At 40.1% G+C, this 20831-nt stretch overlaps 1 non-coding gene across 1 annotated transcript; it reads right to left on the bottom strand.

Annotated features, from left to right (window-relative positions):
* Positions 1-1588: 1588 nt before the first annotated feature.
* On the bottom strand, positions 1589-1660 carry Trnap-agg. The gene has a single exon. It is a non-coding gene; the product is annotated as a tRNA-Pro (tRNA).
* Positions 1661-20831: the final 19171 nt, after the last annotated feature.

Below are 20831 nucleotides of genomic sequence, written 5' to 3'. Positions count from 1 at the left end.
ACGGCGGCGTGATTACGGCGCATTACGCCGTGATTACGGCGCAACACATCGGCATGATTACGGCGCAACACGTCGCATGATTACGGCGCAGCACGTCGGCGTGATTACGGCGCATTACGCCGTGATTACGGCGCAACACGTCGCATGATTACGGCGCAGCACGTCGGCATGATTACGGCGAAACACGTCGGCGTGATTACGGCGCATTACGCCGTGATTACGGCGCAGCACGCCGGCATGATTACGGCACAGCACGTCGGCATGATTACGGCGCAACACGCCGGCTTGATCACGGCGCAACACGTCGGCTTGATTACGGCGCAACACGTCGGCATGATTACGGCGCAGCACGTCGGCATGATTACGGCGCAGCACGTCGACATGATTACGGCTCAACACGTCGGCATGATTACGGTGCAGCACGTCGGCATGATTACGGCTCAACACGTCGGCTTGATTACGGCGCAACACGTCGGCATGATTACGGCGCAGCACGTCGGCATGATTACGGCGCAACACATCGGCGTGATTACGGCGCAACACGTCGGCATGATTACGGCGCAGCACGTCGGCATGATTACGGCGCAACACGCCGGCTTGATTACGGCGAAGCACGCCGGCATGATTACGGCGCAACACGTCGGCATGATTACGGCGCAGCACGTCGGCATTATTACGGCGCTGGTACAGTAATGTCACCTGACGAGCCTCGCGTCTCGCTAAAGAAAACTACGCGGTGCCTGCATTTCAGTGCGATATTAAATAGCGATAAATATTGCATTTCAGTGCAATATTTTCTTTACGTACTCTCATCGTCCCGTAACACATTCGAATGTCTTAACTCTCGCATAACAATACCATAACAATATCAGAATGAATGAGTTGCCCCTGAATTCGATCAATCATATACATCGTGTATAATTGCCGTACGCCTAAATAACTATCAGAAATTCAGATTTTTTATTTATTGAGGATAAATTTTTTCGTTTTTGTCATTAGTTAGTTACGGTAAAGAAGAAATTTTTCCCGTCCATTCAAGCTCTACATTTTTATTTGATTTTGTAAGTAACATTATAATAAAATAAGCCTCGCCACCATAACTAAAATTGCATATCTACGAAGACGCTCGGTTTTTGGATGCCAAATTGTTGCAGATTCTCATTAATTCTCATGAAGAAGAGGATATCAGTGTAATTATTATTATACCACCACAGCAATTGGTGATTATCATTCATTGCTTTGTCTTACTATGAAATAATTCCAATAAAAGGTTAGTTCCCTATATGCATACGTCAGGAACTCTTTCTCGTTACTCGCATATGAACTTGTCAATATAGTTCCATTAATTGAGCTCATGCTTGTAGTGGTAAACACTCCTTGGCATCGTTACTTTCATCTCGTCACATAGCAGTCAGGACACGGAACTGTTTCACGCCCAGGCTTTTTAAAGTCATTCTCACATTCACTTTCCGTGAGCTACAATTTCTTCAGAGCGCGCGCCGTCTGTCGCCCTTGTTGACGCTCACTTTCTCGGCTACTTTTTTGGTCTGTGGTCGCCCATGAATAAAGATTGAGGCTCAAAATAGCTGGGCTTGACCGGGATTTGAACCCGGGACCTCTCGCACCCTAAGCGAGAATCATACCCCTAGACCATCAAGCCGATAGCAGCTTACAAGTTGATATTTATATTAGAATAAAGAATCGTAATTCATGTAAATCGCAATGAGTTCCATTGAGTTATCCTGAATCGCTTTTACTTCGCTTAAAAATTTGTTATTTTTTATAAAAAAACAGACTCATGAAGTACATTCATAGTCAAAGCAATTAAATTGGACATAAACCTTGGTTTTATTGCTGGTGACTCTTTATTTCTCTATGTATTAATTTATATACTACCGCAATCTAGTAAACGCGTACGAGTAGCGTATCGTTTACATATGTAATACATCGACCGTAATCACCGAAATGATAATTCGATGATAAAATTTCGATCGCAAAATACCTCTCGCATGAGCAGATCGGACGTGGCCTGCGGCAGCAACAGAATACAATTCTGGCCAAGTCGTAAAACAAATCTGCTCCGGGCGAGCTGGACGAGCTCATTTCCTCGATATATTATGTGGTGCTGCATCCTCGCTGTATTATGTGGTGCTGATGTCGTACTTACTGCTTGCGACGATCTTTTTGTCATAGAAAACCCAGAAATTGAAAATCACTACAAAAAGTGTGTAAATTCTTAATTCGCGAGTTTTCCACAAATGTAAATGCGAAATATGCAACCATATTTTTACTACATTTGATCAAGATAATTTCATCAGAAAGCAGCGGTGCTTCACAATAGCAGCACCGCGAGCATTAGCATGCAGGCAACGTGCAGCCTTCAGCCCCAGCCTCCTCTTCACTGCGCTGCATTTCTGCTCGGAAAATTTCCACGAATTATAAAGAACTTTTCATTCACTCAGAGAAATGCGTGAGACTTCTCTTAAATAGTGATTCACTTTGTGTGTGGGTTATCCAGACCCATTTCAGTGCTGGGTTGTTTCAGTACTACGTTCGCTTCCGGCTCATGTAGCGGATAAGAAAGTTAGTGACAATTTGGACAATTTTACGCACTAATTGCTATGAATAGTGGTGATCGCCTTATAAGAATAAATGTATTTTAGAAATTTACGTCTTTGGCTCCTTTAAGAAGAAAGGAATGCATCACGTTCTATTAAACAAAATTTGAATTGAGAAGAAAATTTAAGTCAATTTCGAAATTAGAAAGCAACTAACGCTTGTTCGAGATAAAGAAAGTATTTAATCTCATGAGTTTTATCAAAAGGATACTTTATTTAAGTCTTATGATATTTTAATTTTCAGCGCTTTTTATCTACATATTGTGAATTTATATATTTAGTATCTTCAAATAAAATCATTGTTAACAATACAGATTCGCCATGCAAGTTCATTTATTTCAATAATGAAAAATAAAAACTTTGTATTGCCAAACGTGGTCATGTGAAACAATTTTACTCTGATTTAATGATGTTTTACCTTTCCTGCAATAAATGATTTATATACAGGGTACAGAGTTCCCTAGCAAAATTAGCAAAAATAGCAAAATAATGTTGCAGAAGATTAGGAAATTCTGGACTAAATTCATTTTCATTACAGTAACTTCTTAAGAAACTTGAAAATGAAGAAACGGTAGATATATGAATTATTTAACCATGAATTTACTAACGGAAGTTTCTGAAACAAATGCTCGACTGAACGTAAAAATTGAACATTTGATCACACTAGAGCAATACGCATAAACTTCATGCAAGTATCGAACTTAGAGTGAGAGATGTAAGACTATATACCTTTTATGTATACACTATGCAGAAGACGTACAGTAATTAATTTACTAGTGTTGAACACGATGAGCGAAACGCAATTAACTTATTTATAAATATGAAGTAAACGAAATAAACGAAAGGCAAAAAACATCAAATTTAGTGAAATGTTTCGGCTTAAGCCGCATTTGTAAACATAGGTGGTTTATTTAAAATAAGCGATCTTTTGATTATAATAAGAGCGTTGCATGATGGTCGTCACGATGTATGACTGGAAAAGGAAGGACCTCAGATCGATGGATAGCTTTGATTTTCTATTATAATTATTGATGATGCAAAAGTGTTTGATTATAGTTTGTCAGTGGATGTCAACCGACGAGACTCAATTTTATATAATGTCGATCAATAATTAGATTTAATGTCATTATTTTATTTTATTTTAATTCTACTTTTGATAAATAATAATTGTTTTTTTATACTTTAGGATCAATATGTGAACTCTAAATCTTAATTATCCAATCAAGATAGTACACAATTATTAATTATTCAATCACACTTGATAGTACACCTAATTCAAAGTTTACTAGGTAGTTAATGGTTAATTTCTTCAAGGTCTGGTTAATTTCTTCAAGTGCAAGTAACTTTGTTATGTTGACCAAGAATATGAAATTAGCGACATAAAATAATTTAATCCCCAAGAAATATTCAAGCAAACTATTGGGTGACTCGGTTATTGCCGGATTTTTTTGTTTACAGCGATGATCTAATAACGTGAACTGAATCAAAGCCCTCGTGCAATTCGGTATTTAATTAGTTCAAATGAGCGTCTGGGATTAAAATGAGCGTCAATTAAATGCTGTATATCAATTCACATTGGCGCATTGATAACTTCCGTGTTAATTTAGCCTGAATAAAATTGTAAAGTCAAATTCCAATAAAATCTTCGAGAGCATTTATTGGTAGGCATTCAAATTTTTCAGCCTCCCAAAATATAATTATGTGAAAAACTTTATCTAAGTGAACGCGTTCAATCATTAACATATTCTAAAATATAAACGATTTGGTGTTGTTCAGGGAGGCAATTTGAAAATATATGGACGTTTCTATTCAAGTAACCCTTTAATAATTGCAACAGTTGTAATGCTTAGGTAACATATTAAAAATATAACGTTAGGTAATCCTTTAACAATTGTAACTACAGCCCTGTTTAATCACCTTTACGGTGTCGAGGTCACTAATTTAAGCAATACTAATGGAGATTCATCTAATTTCGCAATGAGCAACAGCCTCTCATTAGCACAAGAGTTATTAAGACGTTATGAGTGCCGGCCTCCAGATGTAATGAACTTCGTACGAATTATGATCTCATCAAAAGACACTACATAAATGTACCCAAAGATACAAATATCACCGACTTTAATTTGCTTAAATCGTACTTCTGTCCTGGATTTGGGCGGCTTCATTAGAAAGAATTATGAGTTTGAACTTTCATAAAAAATGCGAATTCCTTATCGTAGGAATGATCTGTTTAACCTCGTATAAAAAAAGGTAAATACAGTAATCCTAGCTCCCCGTTGCACTCAAATAGGAATGCAATTTATCAAACCGAATGTGTTAACGCCACATTAATTAAAAAACATGCCAAACTGCACGATAATTGTGCCTGAACTGATCGAAATTGCACATTAACTGCACTTGAACTACATGAATTGCATAATATAACTGCACAAGAATTGCTCGACAACTCAACCGAAATTTTACAAAAACTGTACAATTTCCACAAGTTATCTTTCCATTTTGGAAAGCTAACTTACGTGCCGTGGCTATGATCGACTTGACGATTGAAAACTTTCCGATGATTGCACGAAGTCCGCCTTTATCTGAGGTCAACAATCACAGACCGCTTAGCAATCTATAAATATTCCCTCAGGAAAGTCCCCGTTGATTCCCTCTAAGGAAGAAGAAGCGATCTAAACTTATACCTCAAGCTAGAAAAATAGTTCTGAGAGGTCAATGCTAGAATTTAATTTATATATGAATCATTTAATGCAACGAAAATTTATCTGTAGAGGTAAAACTTTGATTAAGTTATCACCAATTCGATCACGTTTTATATTATATGACACTTGAATTTATTGATCATACGTTAAATTAGACCTTGCTTCAATCCTTTATACGATCTATAGCCAAAAAATAGCGTCTAGTGAAATTTTTTCTTTGCGGATCACCTTTAAATGTAAACTTACCTTGAATAAAAAACTTGCTATGAATAAAAAAAGTATTACAACGCCGTATAAGCCTGCGTTGCGAGGCTTACGGCGATTTGTCGCCAGAAAAAGCCAGGCTCGAGGCTGCAGATTGGCAGACCTGGCGCGGTCAGTTGCTCGATAGCGCAACCAGCGGCCGATATCGGCCGTATTTGCTATCCTGTCAGTCACGATCGCCTGGCACGTGTACACGATCTGGCTGGTGTGTACACGATCGCCTAGCACGTGTACACGATCTGGCTGGTGTGTACATGATCGCGAGGCATACGTACATGATCTGGCTGGTGCGCACACGATCGCAAGGCACACGCACACGATCTGGCTGGTGCGTACACGCTCGCGAGGTACACGTACACGATCTGGCTGGTGCGTACACGATCTTGAGGTACACGTTCACGATCTGGCTGGTGCGTACACGATCGCGAGGTACACGTACATGATGTGGCTGGTGCGTACACGATCGCAAGGTACACGTACACGATCTGGCTGATGCGTAAACGATCGCGAGGTACACGTACACGATCTGGCTGGTGCGTGCACGATTGCGAGGTACACGTACACGATCTGGCTGGTGCGTACACGATCTTGAGGTACACGTACACGATCTGGCTGGTGCGTACACGATCGCGAGGTACACGTACGCGATCTGGCTGGTGCGTACACGATCGCGAGGTACACGTACACGATCCGGCTGGTGCGTACACGATCGCGAGGTACACGTACACGATCTGGCTGGTGTGTATACGATCGCGAGGTACACGTACATGATCTGGCTGGTGCGTACGCGATCGCGAGGCATACGTACATGATTTGGCTGGTGCGTGCACGATTGCAAGGTACACGTACATGATCTGGCTGGTGCGTACACGATCGAGAGGCACGCGTACACGATCTGGCTGGTGCGTACACGATCGCGAGGCACAGGTATACGATCTGGCTGATGCGCACACGATTGCGGGGCACACGTACACGATCTGGCTGTGCGTACTCGACCGAGAGGCTTCTGCCTCTTCTCCTCTACCGTAATAATCATAACATTTCAATTTCACAAATTTACAATAATTTTGTCGAAAAACTATTTACGGATGAGAACCACGGTTCCTCTTACACGAACCCTGTGCTGATAAGAAACTCAGTGCTAAGATCGCAACAAAGCATTCCCGAAAAAGCTTGCCTTTTTACAATCGATTTCAATTATTCAGCCTTGAAGACTCCAGAGCGAGTCGTAAGAGTGCAATCTTTCTCGATAATAATGAAGGATTTTGACAAAGGAATTTTGATAGCGTTTGGAGGTATTCTTGTGCCACGGACACGAGATACGAAAGCCATGCAGTGTTCGCAGCGTCCAAGAAAAGGAAGAGCATCGGCTGCTATCGGGTTTTGAAATCGCATATGAAGCCCTTTTGATTCTAATTTCAATTCTCTCGGAGATTTTAAATTGGGTGACTACTGAGGAACGCCAAAATTTTTTCTTCGTTGCCGTGTGTTTGCGTTGATAATTCAGAATCTAAGTTAAAATTTCTCATGGAATTTATAGATTGAGGGTATAATTCAACCTTTATGCTTCGAACTGAAATTAAAACTAAGGAAACTATAAGATTAAGTTTGTTATTTATTTATTTATTAATTTATTATTTTAACGGAATTTATTTTAAACATGAGAAATTGAAATCTAAGGTTAAATATCAGAAGAAAAATATCTTTGTGCTATGGGCTGACATGGTCTCGAAGTTTGAAGTCGTAGTATAATTTTACACTGATGTCGAGTTTCATTGTCCAGAGTTTCAAAACTGTTCAAAGTTAGTGCCACTCTCAATCTAATGAGTTAAGGTACCTAATGTAGTAATGTTTTAAATTGAACTCTCAGCTATCATGTGGAAGTTTTACTAATGAATTAAGTAAATTATCGAAGTTCAAAGCTTTTGATAGATGTCCCAAGTAATTGGGTTCAACTTTAGGTTTAATCTTGTAGGTGAACGCTAATTAGCAATTTAGGGACAAGTCAGAAATAGAAGTCCAAATGGTGAAACTTGGCTTAAATTTATAAGTTTGGTTTAAGGTTCCAGACCAACAGCCTGCACCATATCATCACGCAGCCCCAGACCAACAGCCTGCACCATGTCATCACGCAGCGCCTAGACCAACAGCCTGCACCATATCATCACGCAGCGCCTAGACCAACAGCCTACACCATATCATCACGCAACGTCCAGACCAACAGCAGCACCATATCATCACGCAGCGTCCAGACCAACAGCCTGCACCATATCATCACGCAGCGTCCAGACCAACAGCCTGCACCATATCATCACGCAGCGCCTAGACCAACAGCCTTCACAGAGAACCTAGCTCCCGTAGCCCAGCACACTTCGAGTTCTGGCAAAAGCTCTCAAAAAGTTTCGCGAGCAACATTCTGGCTCGGCGATAAAATGTTTCTAAATATGAAAAGATTCTAAATAAAAATGTATAAGTATCTGCTCGAGGACCTGGGCCGCCCAATCGCTTCCCGCGCGCATCGATTTCCAACTTCAAATTCCGCAGCCGCTGTAAACTCACCGGGTGTCGCCATGGAGCGTCAAACGACACCATAAGATACAAGTTCCTTCTTAAAAAGGCGTTTTATTCATATTTTGGGGCGGAATATTCCTCTCTTTTTTCAGCTTTATAGACAACATGTACTCATCTTATTATTTTCTTGATAAAACCTTTATTGTTCTCTAAAAATAATTAATGAAGTATTTTTTTGAGCCAACACGATGAAATGACTGATGAAGAAATATCTCACTCTGGGTATACGCAAGTGAATGGGTGTCGTATTCCACAAAGTAAGCATGAACGCGTTACAAGTTTTTGATCAGTTTTATAGTAAGTGAGAAACCATCCATGATGCGTCGTTTGAGTAAAAGTTCAGCGGGATATTCGATTCAATAATTTACCGATTTGTGTCGATAAATTACGGGTGCAGATGATTATGTTAACATATTAGTCTTTCAAATTGTATTGATGAATTACTGTAGCCCATTTATGCTGATATAGTCGTGTACATAAATTACATTAGCCGATTTGTGTGGATAAATTATGGCAGCCATGCGTCAGAGCCTGCGAGTTGGCCCGCCGCTGAAGTCGGACAGAGAAGCGACACAGCAGCGCCTGCTTTGCGAGGCCATCTTTCAGCGGTGCAATAACGCAGCGTTTGCCAATTGTAAAGACATTATGCAGATCGGCGCAATTTGCGTCCCATGACCAGCCAATGTGCACGAGTAAACGAAGGGGTAGTCCCACAGCTGGACACAAAACGCCGGTAGGCATAGGGAAAAATTCTGCCGATCGTTCGACGGGGTAAAAATGTACGGAACTGGTTAGTTTTCATTACCGCAAGCTAATTTAGATTTGAGTTTATAAACCTATATAAAAACTGCCAATGTGTCACATCCCAGGCCTTGTTAGGAAGATCTTATTGTAGTGAAGCCAAAAAAAGCATAAAACATTTTCATGCAAGATTGCTATCGTTGAAAAACGGTCAAATAAAACTCAGGACGTGGCTTAGTTACTGATGATTAGGAAAGCCGTGGTAAATGCAGCGTAAGATGAAGCAGCTTCATGAAGGCCTCGGAGGTTTATAGAGTTCCATAGCGCTAACGTCCACACATTAGTGTTCTCGGGTCTTGGTGTCAGGAATAACACTTGCACACTGATTAAGTGTGGGTGAAAAACAAGCGGAATTCAGGGCGATTTTAAGCAATCTAGTGCAAGGCCTGACGATTGAACAAACAAAATTCTGAGAGTGACATGCAGATCCATTCGTCACAACGCCAAAACGTATCCATTTTGGAACTTTTAGAAATAAGTTCCAAAATAATGTAGAAAAGATTTTTTATTATAAAATTGGATCATTGGAACTTATTTACAGATGCCCTTAAAGTGAAATGAGGAATAATCCAAATAGTCTTGCACAACTGGAAAAAAATTCGATGCGAACTGTTTAGATTAGTTTCTAGTGAAATTATCGACATCCAGAGGATAATACGACTGGAAATATCATAATTATGCAGACACATTATAGCCGCCATTGGCAGAACTGTAGACAATTCAGGGCGATGGTCATAAAGAGCAGAAGTTCTGCGCAGGGCTGGCACAAATGGATCAAGTTAATCAGGCTGATGCTATCTCGTAGATCAGGCGCACCAACGACCAATTAAAGGAGTCAAGTTTTGGTCCATTTGCAGGTGCTGTTCATTAAAAGTCAGGATCGGGCTCTCATCCATCGCTGCCTTTACCCCCGTGCCTTCGTTGAACGCACAACAAAAGCTTTGATCTTCTTTTGTTCCCGGCTGAGTTGTAGGCTTTGCTCCTTTCTCTGGTGAGCATTAGATAGCCAGGAGCTCTATTCACGGCCCCGACAATTGCACACCTCGCAGGCTCCCTTCCGTCTTCTGGCCGAACATGGCGGCCAAGCTCTTAAATACGCAGCATTGGTCGTACTCTTAAATTCACTGGTATCACCCACGTATTTAATTCAGAATATTTTGTGCACTTAAAATTTATCAATAGGCCAATGAAGAAAGGAAGGTCATCTATGACAGTTGTTGGTGCCTATGCTCGAAAATGCCGGGGTCGAAAATGAAATTAGACACATTGTCGCCGTTCGTAGACTCCGGCGCGTTTAAAATGTTGTTCTTTTGGAATTAACATCTATTCACATAAATATTTTTTCACAAACGCTGACATGTCATTAATAAATTCATTCCTTAGTAATATTACTCGTGTAGGTAATGATGGTACCAGTTTTTATGGTCGACTGTCTGTCACATCATGTTATAAAAGTCGCAAGGCCGAGATCATAGTTGCTTAATACGTCAATCTCGATGGAGTAAGGATTCAATTACTATTCATTGCTTCAAAATTCTGAGTTTAGTGAAACATTATGCTTTTGTTTTCGCTATTATTGAACGTTTCCCTGTTTTTGAGCTCTCAAATCTGGCGTTAATCAAAAGACCCTCAGCAAAAATATGGCTTGATTAAATCTTGTAAGGCATCTATAGAAAGATACACCAGTCTGCCCACCGTATTTTAAGTCTCATTTGAGTCACCGGCAAATTTATTTTCTGAGCTTTATTTGTTCCATAGACGAGCTGCCTTGCGAAACGGACGGCAAATAAGCCGTATGTTTTAAGCGAAAACCGTAATCCGCGTCAGCTCGACTCTACGTAACATAAGACACCAGTTTTTCAATGCTCAATTTGGGATATAGAGAGAAGAGCTGCGCAAGACGCTGCCGTGCGGCTCGTTTCACTGGGCGCAGGAATATCTTTTACCAGACGAGATCTCCAGATAAGAATTTCTATGATTAAAACTGTGATGAATAAAACAGTGATGAATGCCGTCCCTTCGTATTAGTTCACAATATCAGACCACACGTGTGAGTTTTAGTCCATCACCGGACCACAGGAGACGGACGGGAGGGGACTGGTCTGACGATCCCCGGGATGAGGAAGTTGGGAGATTTTAAGAGAAGATAAGCTATGTTCCCCCTGCTCAATGTGTTCCCTAAAACGGAACCACGAACAAATTACACCAACAACCAACTAAATGGTACCGAAAAGCGGGATATCAGTCGTATCTTTAATCGTTGTTGGGATGACTTTTTGAGACTAACCGCTAATTAGACGCAATGATATACTTCATATCAGCCTGATATATTACTAATTAAACCGCCAGTAATTATGAGAAAAACGTTGCCGCAGAAAAGGCAGTTTTTACTAAGGGGTTAGACGCTGCATAGAGGCCGGCTTCTGACGAGAATGGCACGCAGCGCCCCCTTTCAATATCTGAAATGAAAAGTACACTTTTAAACGTGAAGGGGACGCCTCAAATTAATTGCCCTTCATCTGAGGACCGGTGAGAAATTGCTGGTGTCACATGAAGGGAGACAGCACTACGAGATTGCCCCAATATTGCCATTATGGACGCCACATGCAAAACTCAGACGACACTCAGGGTATGCCCGCATCATCGCTCCTGACGGCCGATTATTCGCAGCAAAATTAGAGCGCCTCCGAGGAGCCGAAGAAACTGAAACATCGCCGCCTTTGATTAATTTAACCGAAACAAATCGAATTAAACCAAACAGTTGTTAAATACCTTCTTAAATGATCTAAGTTTGGTATAAAAAATTCTAAATAATTGTATCAAAGTGAACTAAAACATCATTGATGTATTCCCAATCTGACTAAGAGCTCAGGTTTCTATAGCTTCGGCTACTCGAATCCAAACTTTATTGTGCTTCTAGTTAATTATAATTTCGAATAAGCAGGTCTAGCGTCATATTCTGTGCTGAAACAGCCCTTTTTATTTTCTAGCGGTTATAAATCGATTAAGATGTTTTAAAATTAATATAATAAAGTTTTACACGTCATATCTGCAGCGTTACGACCAGCACTTTAATTACAACTGAGGCGGTGTGAGCAGGGCGTCGGAATAGTCAATAAATTGATGGCTCAACGAACAAAACGCCATAAATAATAGTATTCTGGTCAGCACGGTAAAATTACGCCAGTATGAACAGCATGTCACAATAATGCCAGTATGAATGAAAAGTTACAATGATGATTGTATAAGGAATAAGTTACAATGATGACAGTATGAGTAGCATATTACAATGATGACAGTATGAACGGCCCGTAACATTGATAGCGGCATTAGCAGCCCATCATAATGATGACAGTATGAACGGCCCGTAACATTGATAGCGGCATTAGCAGCCCGTCATAATGATGACAGTATGAACAGCCCGTCATAACGATGACAGTGTGAACAGCCCGTCATAATGATGACAGTATGAACAGCCCGTCATAACGATGACAGTATGAACAGCCCGTCATAATGATGACAGCATGAACAGCCCGTCATAATGAAGGCAGATGAGCGGCTCAATATGCGGATTTAGCGAGCAACTCTAGCGTGCGATTGCCCCCGCTATCGCCCCGGCGCCGCGTCCCGCGACCTGGGTGGGCGCATTCATCATCATTTTTTCGACTTCCATCAAAAAGGCATCGACTAAATTTGCACAGCCTACATCACCGCTCCGCCCTACATTACGATTGCTGCTTGGTCTTGCAGACGCCCATAATATAAGCCTTAGCGTGCGAAATGTCTATGGCTAATCTTTCTTTCCGACTTTTTTTTTTATTTCACAAAGATTCTTTGTTTATCTGTAAATCAGAGACGTGATCGTCACACGCAGCCCTCCATCATCATAATTAATCGAATATATTTTCTTTTTATTGATTCTAAAATTCCGGTGACATCGCGGTATTATGACACCCATGAGAATATGTCATGCATGAGAAGTAAATTTGGCAACCTTCTGATTGGAGATTTCGTGTTGAATAAATACAATAACGAACCAATTGTTCATCAATTAAACACAGGCACTTTCTTCTCTGTTAATCTTTACTGACTGATTCACGACTGCAAACCAGAAGCACTCTGGTTTCGATTCAGGAATGCTCCTTCGTATGGATTTCCTTTAAAATTTCTGGACATTAATTTTGTTGTAGCCAGGAAATATTCCCGCTGATGAGCACGTATGTACATATATCGTAAATTTTTACTATTTTTGCCTCGATATTGTATCATTACGGCGGGGCGTTGATCATTCGTAGTCGTTACAAAGGCCCGGGCACAAAGGGTCATTCTCGCACTAATTCTTGATTGCGCGCTATCGACACAGCCGCAATTTTTGATTGACAACTTCATCAGCGATGCGCGTCAGGGGCTCAGAAATTGGAAATGTGGGAGTAAGTTAGGTGAGGGAAGGTGGCTGAGGTGAGAGAAAGGATTGGAGGTGATGGGGTGAATGAAATAATTATTGTAATATTTATGTGTAGTGATTATTAACAAAAGAAGAACCGCGATTTTACGAAAGTATTGTGGAATTTCATGGATTATCTCTCTCTCACTCGCAAGTTTCCACAGCAGCGTTGTATTCAGCACGATTTGTAGGACAGTTCGTCGATGGCCTCATAGGTTCTCAGGGACTCAATTTTCACATCAGCTCTGATAAATCCGCTCACCGCTGGTGCCCAGAGGAAACGTCAAGACGTCCATAATGTATCGGGACTACGAGAATGAAGCACCTTTGCTTTCTTTGTTCCACAAAAATTTTACGGGAGAACTACGATCCTCCATGCCAGGTTGAAGTTATTACCGTCAAGGGCACATTCTGAAGTGTTATTCATGTGGTATTTTGCACGGCATGGCCGTCCGGATGCACATTCCTACGTTCGGAAAGTCAAAGAAATCGCCATCCGTGAAGTGATGTTGTGGCTTGAAGGTGTTGAGCCTCGGACAGAACTGCACCCTTGGTGTGACTAGAGTCTAACTTAAGCCAGTGCAGGGCAAGTGCAGTGAGTGCATACCACGCAACACTGTTGTGGTGCACTGGTATCTACAATAACCACCACGAGCCGCAATATCAAAATTAGTTACGGATTCGTTTTCCGTCAGCTAATCATTGACGGCATTTCAAGCTAAATCTACCAATAAAATTTGAGAAATTAGCAGTTACGTGCACTAATGGCTGCTACAGGTATTTAAGACGAATTTTGAAAGTGCGCCCCTTGCTAAGAACAACCCCGTGCGCTAGCGTTGTCTAGAGAAACTGCAATAGATACCATGCTATAAGAACAACCCATGCAACGCTACAGAGCTGTGGTGCACTAGAAACTGCAATAGATACCATGCTGAGCTAGAACAACCCCTGCAACGCTATATACAGAGCTGTGGTGCACTAGAAACTGCATTAATATAGTTACCATGTTAAGAAGAACTGCGCTTGCTGCTCCCCTTTGCAGCAGAAGGATTGACGTGATCGAATGAGCCAATTGGAAGTCATTTGCATTGCGGGTACAGTAAAAAGTCAAAGATGCCTGAGCAAAATGAATAGTGTTAGAGTTTCATAAATTTTCTTCAATTACTGGTCGTTAAATCTTTAGTGCAGATCTACGTGAGCCATTAACGCCTTGTTTCGTTGCTCCATTCATGACTAATTGAGTATGGGCTGTTAAAAAAGGAAATCACTGGCTCGGTGGGAAATTCAATGCAATTTTTGAGAAAAAAAAATCATGAATGGCTAACATAATGCTAAATATGATTGACTTCTAAGTTACCTATTGAGGAGCAGTGAAAGTTCATGAAAAACGATACCTGAACTAATTAAAAATTAAAGAAGGTGACAATCAAGCAAGTTATGGAGGGGATTTTTTGTTTTGACCAAAAATATTCGCATTAAATACAATCGTAGTAAACTGCATTATTGGTAAAATTTCATAAGAATATTACAAGCAAAGCATGCAGTATAAGCAAAGACACTTAAGTAGTGTGGGCAATGTTTAACTTCAATTTATCAGAAATGTAAATATTTACATTAAAACTGTATTAAGACTCGACTCCTCGAACAAACCTTTAATATTGCTCAAGAAATTTAAGTTGGTCTTCAGTAATAAACATCACTTTTACTCCATGAACTGCAAAAATACGAAGCAGCGAAATTAAATTGAGCCTGAGTGAATTTTTTTCCTTGAGCATGGAATGAATTTTGCACTAGCTCTTGAAGTCTCTGGCCAAAAATGACCGTAGGAAGCGAAATTAGAAAAGAACGCAGCGAAGACGTGCGACACCGGCAAATACGGCAGTGCTGCGCTTGCCTTCACGCACGTGTCTAATTATTCACATTTTTCCCTTTAAAAAACGTGTTTTGACCGAGCCTCTGCAGATTATAAATTTTGAGGCCTTGCATCGTCAAGTAAGCTGAAAACAAGAGCTTCGTCGGATACAAGGACCAAATAATCTCATCGGCAATGCGCACGCACTATATATAGCTGTGCATTCATGCGTGATATAATCCGAGTCTGATTTATACATTTGCACATGGCTTTGGTTAGAGTTTAATCTTTATATTAAATAATAAAGTTCCCTGAGTTGGGACTCAACTGATTATTAAAGACAGAGCAGAACAGAACAGGCACGGTCATCCACTCTGTGCGGGACACGTGGAGTAGGAAGGGTTCGGATTTTTTTACTCAAAAGAGTTCACTTGACCTCTCAACGAGAGGCTAGGATACGGAGCCCTCACCTGCTCTTTCATTTTCCTGAATATTTTGGCAATTATAAATTGCTTGAATGAGAATTGAGTGAATGTAATTTTATAGATTTTAATTAATAATGTCAGCATGCCAAGCACTTGTTAGGAACATGCACTAGTCAAAATTTTATGATTAGCGGAAATTTTATACGTAAATTCAAAATTGAATTTTCCTTTTAATATGAAAAATAGGGGTGAAGTTAGGAGTTCCATAAAAAATATAGGCCGAGACATGACTTTGTTTACATAAAAGTCAATATGTCACACGCACCACAGCTACTGCACGTACTCCACCGTTCGTCACTAAAAACGGTATAATATCGGTCAGAATTACAATTTTTAGAGTTCAACTACCACATAATAAACGAGAAGCTTTTTAGATTGTGCTAGAAAATTGTAGCTTAGTTTTGTTTACAAAATAAATCGTTTCTATTCAAGGCCGGCGACGTATATGTACAGTATGTGCTGTGACGCCGTAAGTCATGGCATTGACGGTAGCATAAATTTAGTTGGAAAACCTCCTGGATTTAGAAAGAAGGATTCGGGATGACAGGATTCGAAACGACCGAATGCGCAATGTCGGGGTTCGTAATCAAGGAATGCGGGATTCGTGATTCAAGAGTATGAAATTCTGGATGTCAAGGTTCGGAGTACCGGGATTTATAATTGCAGGTATTGTATTATTATTCCATAAGTGAAGTCATTTAGGATTGTCTTTTCTTACTACAATAATATCAGATGAGGCTTACATCACATGGAGATTGGAGACTGTTAGCACGTCGGCAACAATTCACTACGGGTAGACACGCGACCTCAACCCTATACTTCTGATACATGAGCCTTCGTCGGCTGCTATAGGGGAGAAAGTAAAACATTGAGAGCATTTTCCGTGGTGTGAGTTGGTATTTTTGGATGTTATTTGCGGCAGTATACAATTTGTCATTTTAATGAAGTAGCAGTTGGGCATGAGGTGAATTTTTAATTCGAAATAAATTTTCCTTTTTATCATGTACGAGTATGTTTTTTTATTTGACTGTAATTTTACATAGAAATTGGTTTTCATATCCTTTCGTAGAACACTTTCAAGTTGTCTGTGATAGGTTAGATGATTTTGATTAACATAGAATACTGACCTTATGATCTAAAGTTCCTCCCAACAGTTTGTCTCGTACATGTATCAAGTTTGGTTTACATTGATTACTCTTACTATACGAAGAACTTCTCAAGAGAACACAATTCACCCAAAAATGAACGTAGTTTTAGGAGGAAAAAAAATTTTTTGGTTGCTTTGCGTGCTCAACCATAGCCAACAAGACGCAAACACTGAATTATTAATGCATATATTAAAATTACCGCCAACACAAACCTTGACCCAGTGAAGGATCTTGAAATAATTGCAACACATAATTTAGTATCATAAGAAAGGCACACAAGCAAGCATGTGAGCTATAAACGCAGGCATAGGCGCTGGCAGGTCACTTTTAGAGGCCATACCATCAGTCAGATCTATCTGATGTGGGGCAAAGGGGCTCTTTAGTGCTCGAAAACAATGCTTAATTAAGGCTTTTGTTGCGAGAAGTTTTTGCAGGTCGCTCGACTGACGCACCTCCGAAACAAAAGAAGCACGCACAGCGCCATAGCTGAGCTCGCCCGCGCAGCAAACTCCTTATTTTCTGTTTGCTTGCTGCAGCTCTGAATGTAAGGGGCGCTCCTTATTTTCTGTTGGCTTGCTGCAGCTCTGAATGTAAGGGGGCTCCTTATTTACTGTTGGCTTACTGTAGCTCTGAATGTAAGTGGCGCTCCTTATTTACTGTTGGCTTACTGTAGCTCTGAATGTAAGTGGCGCTCCTTATTTACTGTTGGCTTACTGCAGCTCTGAATGTAAGGGGCGCTCCTTATTTACTGTTGGCTTACTGCAGCTCTGAATGTAAGGGAGCTCCTTATTTACTGTTGGCTTACTGCAGCTCTGAATGTAAGGGAGCTCCTTATTTACTGTTGGCTTACTGCAGCTCTGAATGTAAGGGCGACTCCTTATTCATTCCTTGCTTGCTGATATCAATTACCGTTAAATTTTTGTTCAAGAAGTAGTGAGTATTATTGGCGAGTAGCAAGCATGAATGAATTCAAATATGCACTGAAATCTTTTGAGTCGTTGCTTCCGGACAGCTCAGCAAAATTTCACTCCTAAAATGTAAATAATTAAGTAAATTAGGAAGAAACTTTAGTTATTAACCAAGACATAACTGAATGACAATATAAAAACCAAAAGAAATGGGAATAAGTTGTGGCAGTGAAATTGAAATAAATATTATTGGGAATAAGCTACAATATAACAGGGAGGAGCTGTAGCTGAGGGCATCAGTATCTCGTGAGATGTAAGAGTTTTTTTGTGCGATTTATAAAACTACATTGGCCAAAATTGATCTCACCAAATAGGGTAAATTTGATAGAGTAATTTATAATTTCCCGTTGCATGCAATATAGAGTGAACGGCTTGGTCGGCAAGTGCGATTCTAAAGTCACATACTATATATCCCTTTTAATATTTCTGTTCCTATTTCAAATTAATCCACACGTGGGGTTAAATTAAAATTAAAAATCAAAATTTAAATCATATAACTGCGGGATACGATTTAATTCTGCATTTAGTTAGAAACCTAAATCTCCCACTTTCCTAAAAATATAAAGCAGGCGTGAACCGTAACTAACTCCTACTTAAAATTTTATTTATTACTGCTCGAACACCTTTTAATTCTGTTGTGTTTACTGGCCGAGAATGTACAGGTTTAATAAATCATTTTTCCATTTTATATGCAATCATATGCTTCGTTCCATGCAACTTGGGATATGATTCTGTGCCAATCTCTCAACAAAAATGGGGTAGCACTCCAAATTCTTTTTAGCGCATTTTCTCATTTATGAATAAAATGCACTATTTTGCTCGCCATGTCCGTCTGTCCGTCTCTCTGTCTGTCTGTCCGTCCGTCCGTCCGTGACTTCACGTTTTCGTCGACGAGAAAATGCGCTCTCTGTCACTCACTGCAGTGAGTACTGAGTTATATTTTTGTAAAGAATTCGCCTGCCAGTTAGGCGTTCCTCAGGCCCTTCATTAGCTGTACGGAGCGCCGAAGAAACGTTTCCTGCGCGGCAAAATGGTTGGCAAATTTTTATTTCTGCCACCTCATTCCGCACAATTAAATGCATCCCGTTTTAAAAAACAGTTTAATTATCTGCCAACTTAATTAGCTTTTAAACAGCCTTCTCGCCCACTGACTCGTACCAGAAAAATTCATTCATGATTAGAATTTGAATTTAATTTTGTGTTTTACAGGACCATCGTCTTGAGTTAGTACTAGGCTAAAACGATTTTTCTAAATCAACCAATGCAAATCCACTTTGTTCGCGGACTTATTACAAAATGAGTAATTTTTGTGTTTTTTCCTTTTCATTCAATCGTTTAGCAGTCCTACTTCAGGACCGCGGCTCTCTTATGGATTTTTTTAGGTATTGGGTGCAAGTATGGAATATGTATATTCAGTAAAAGTCGATGACTTTGTAATTTTTTCGTACGTTTCAGTATAATGTATGCCGCAATATACGAACATAACAGGTTTGCAGGTTGTAACGTCGAGTTACAGGTTAGCAAATTGCAACGTTGCAGGTAACAGGTAAGCACCAGGTAACCTCACAGGTTACGGTTGTAACGTCACAGGTTACGGTTGTAACGTCACAGGTTACAGGTTAGCTGCATGTTACGTCACAATTGTCAGGTTGTAATGCCGCAGGTTACTAGTAAACAGGTTTTAACGTCGCAGGTTACAAGTTAGCAGGTTAATTGTTTCTTCCCAGGTTGCAGCTGGCAAATATTTAATATCGCTGAGGTATCTGTATGCAGTACGTGCTTATTGGTCGTCTTATATACCAGTTGGCGTGCTCATCTTATACAGTTCGATTCAGAGCTTCAAGTTAGATCCATGGAGCAGTGATCCCATGCATTCATACATACCACAATACAACAGAAAAAGTTAATGATTCTGCTACAGAAGAAGCTTACCGACTCAATCTGGATAAGGAGCGTGATTCCGGCAAGTTATGTTTACGATGGAGCAACACGCTGGGCACATTTAAATTGTGGTTGAATCTCCGCTCTCAACAAGTTTGTAATGAATATCTTCCATGTTGCACCAGGATCCACCCAAGAGACGATATCTCCAGTGTTGTTCTCATTTATGTCCAGGATTTGCTGGAAGTTTGCCTTCTGGTAATTATCAATCAATATGGCTTCGTTGGTTGCGAGATAACTCAGCCGTGCTTATGTCTTAGCTTGTTGTGTGAACCATTTTCATTGCGAATATGCTAGAGACTTCTGTACTCCTTTGTGTTTTTGATATTCCCATTTGCAAGAGAGTTTTCCTCAATAAGAAAAATGCATTGGAGAGTACAGGATGTTAAATTTTACTTCCCGATATTTTCGTTGGGTTTGAAGAATAACCAAACAAGAGATTTTCGTTTTACCGGGCACACTGCAGACGTGGGTCGACTGCTATTGTGGTTTTGCCATAGAGATTCTTTCCAAAGAATATAACTAATGGAGCAACCCAATTTTTTCAGGCGTTGTTCAACTTGTTCTAAAAAACATGGGAATCAAAAGTTTCCAGGCAATCAAAATATTTTGGGCCAGTGACTATGCTGAGAAGAAACCGAAAAAAACCTCTTTCGTTATTCGGAGGATCATATCGCAAAATTTGCTGAAAGTATCGCTTGATCTAGCATGCAAGGCCTGCAATTTGTTAATGAATATTTGCAACTGTGTAATATTAACTTGTCTTTCTTCGAAATACTGGCGTCAGATTAAAAATTATTGAAAAAATCGAGCGGGGCGCAACTTATTCCTGATGATGACTTCCTTTCTGAGTACGTCAATAAGTGGGAAAAAAAGTTTAAAAGTCAACTAACATTTTTGTAGGATTACAAGCGCTGCATCGAATAATTCCTCGACAACATTTGAAGTTTGAAAATAAGTAATCAAGAATGTCTTCTAACAGCAACAACATCTTCGGTACTTTCGTTTCTTCTTGGTACTGTTATTTTATTTCTCTT

This window comes from Hyalella azteca, unplaced genomic scaffold, assembly GCF_000764305.2.
Source record: "Hyalella azteca isolate HAZT.00-mixed unplaced genomic scaffold, Hazt_2.0.2 contig13692, whole genome shotgun sequence".
Taxonomy (NCBI): domain Eukaryota; kingdom Metazoa; phylum Arthropoda; class Malacostraca; order Amphipoda; family Hyalellidae; genus Hyalella; species Hyalella azteca.
This window is presented reverse-complemented; position numbering and strand designations above follow the sequence as displayed.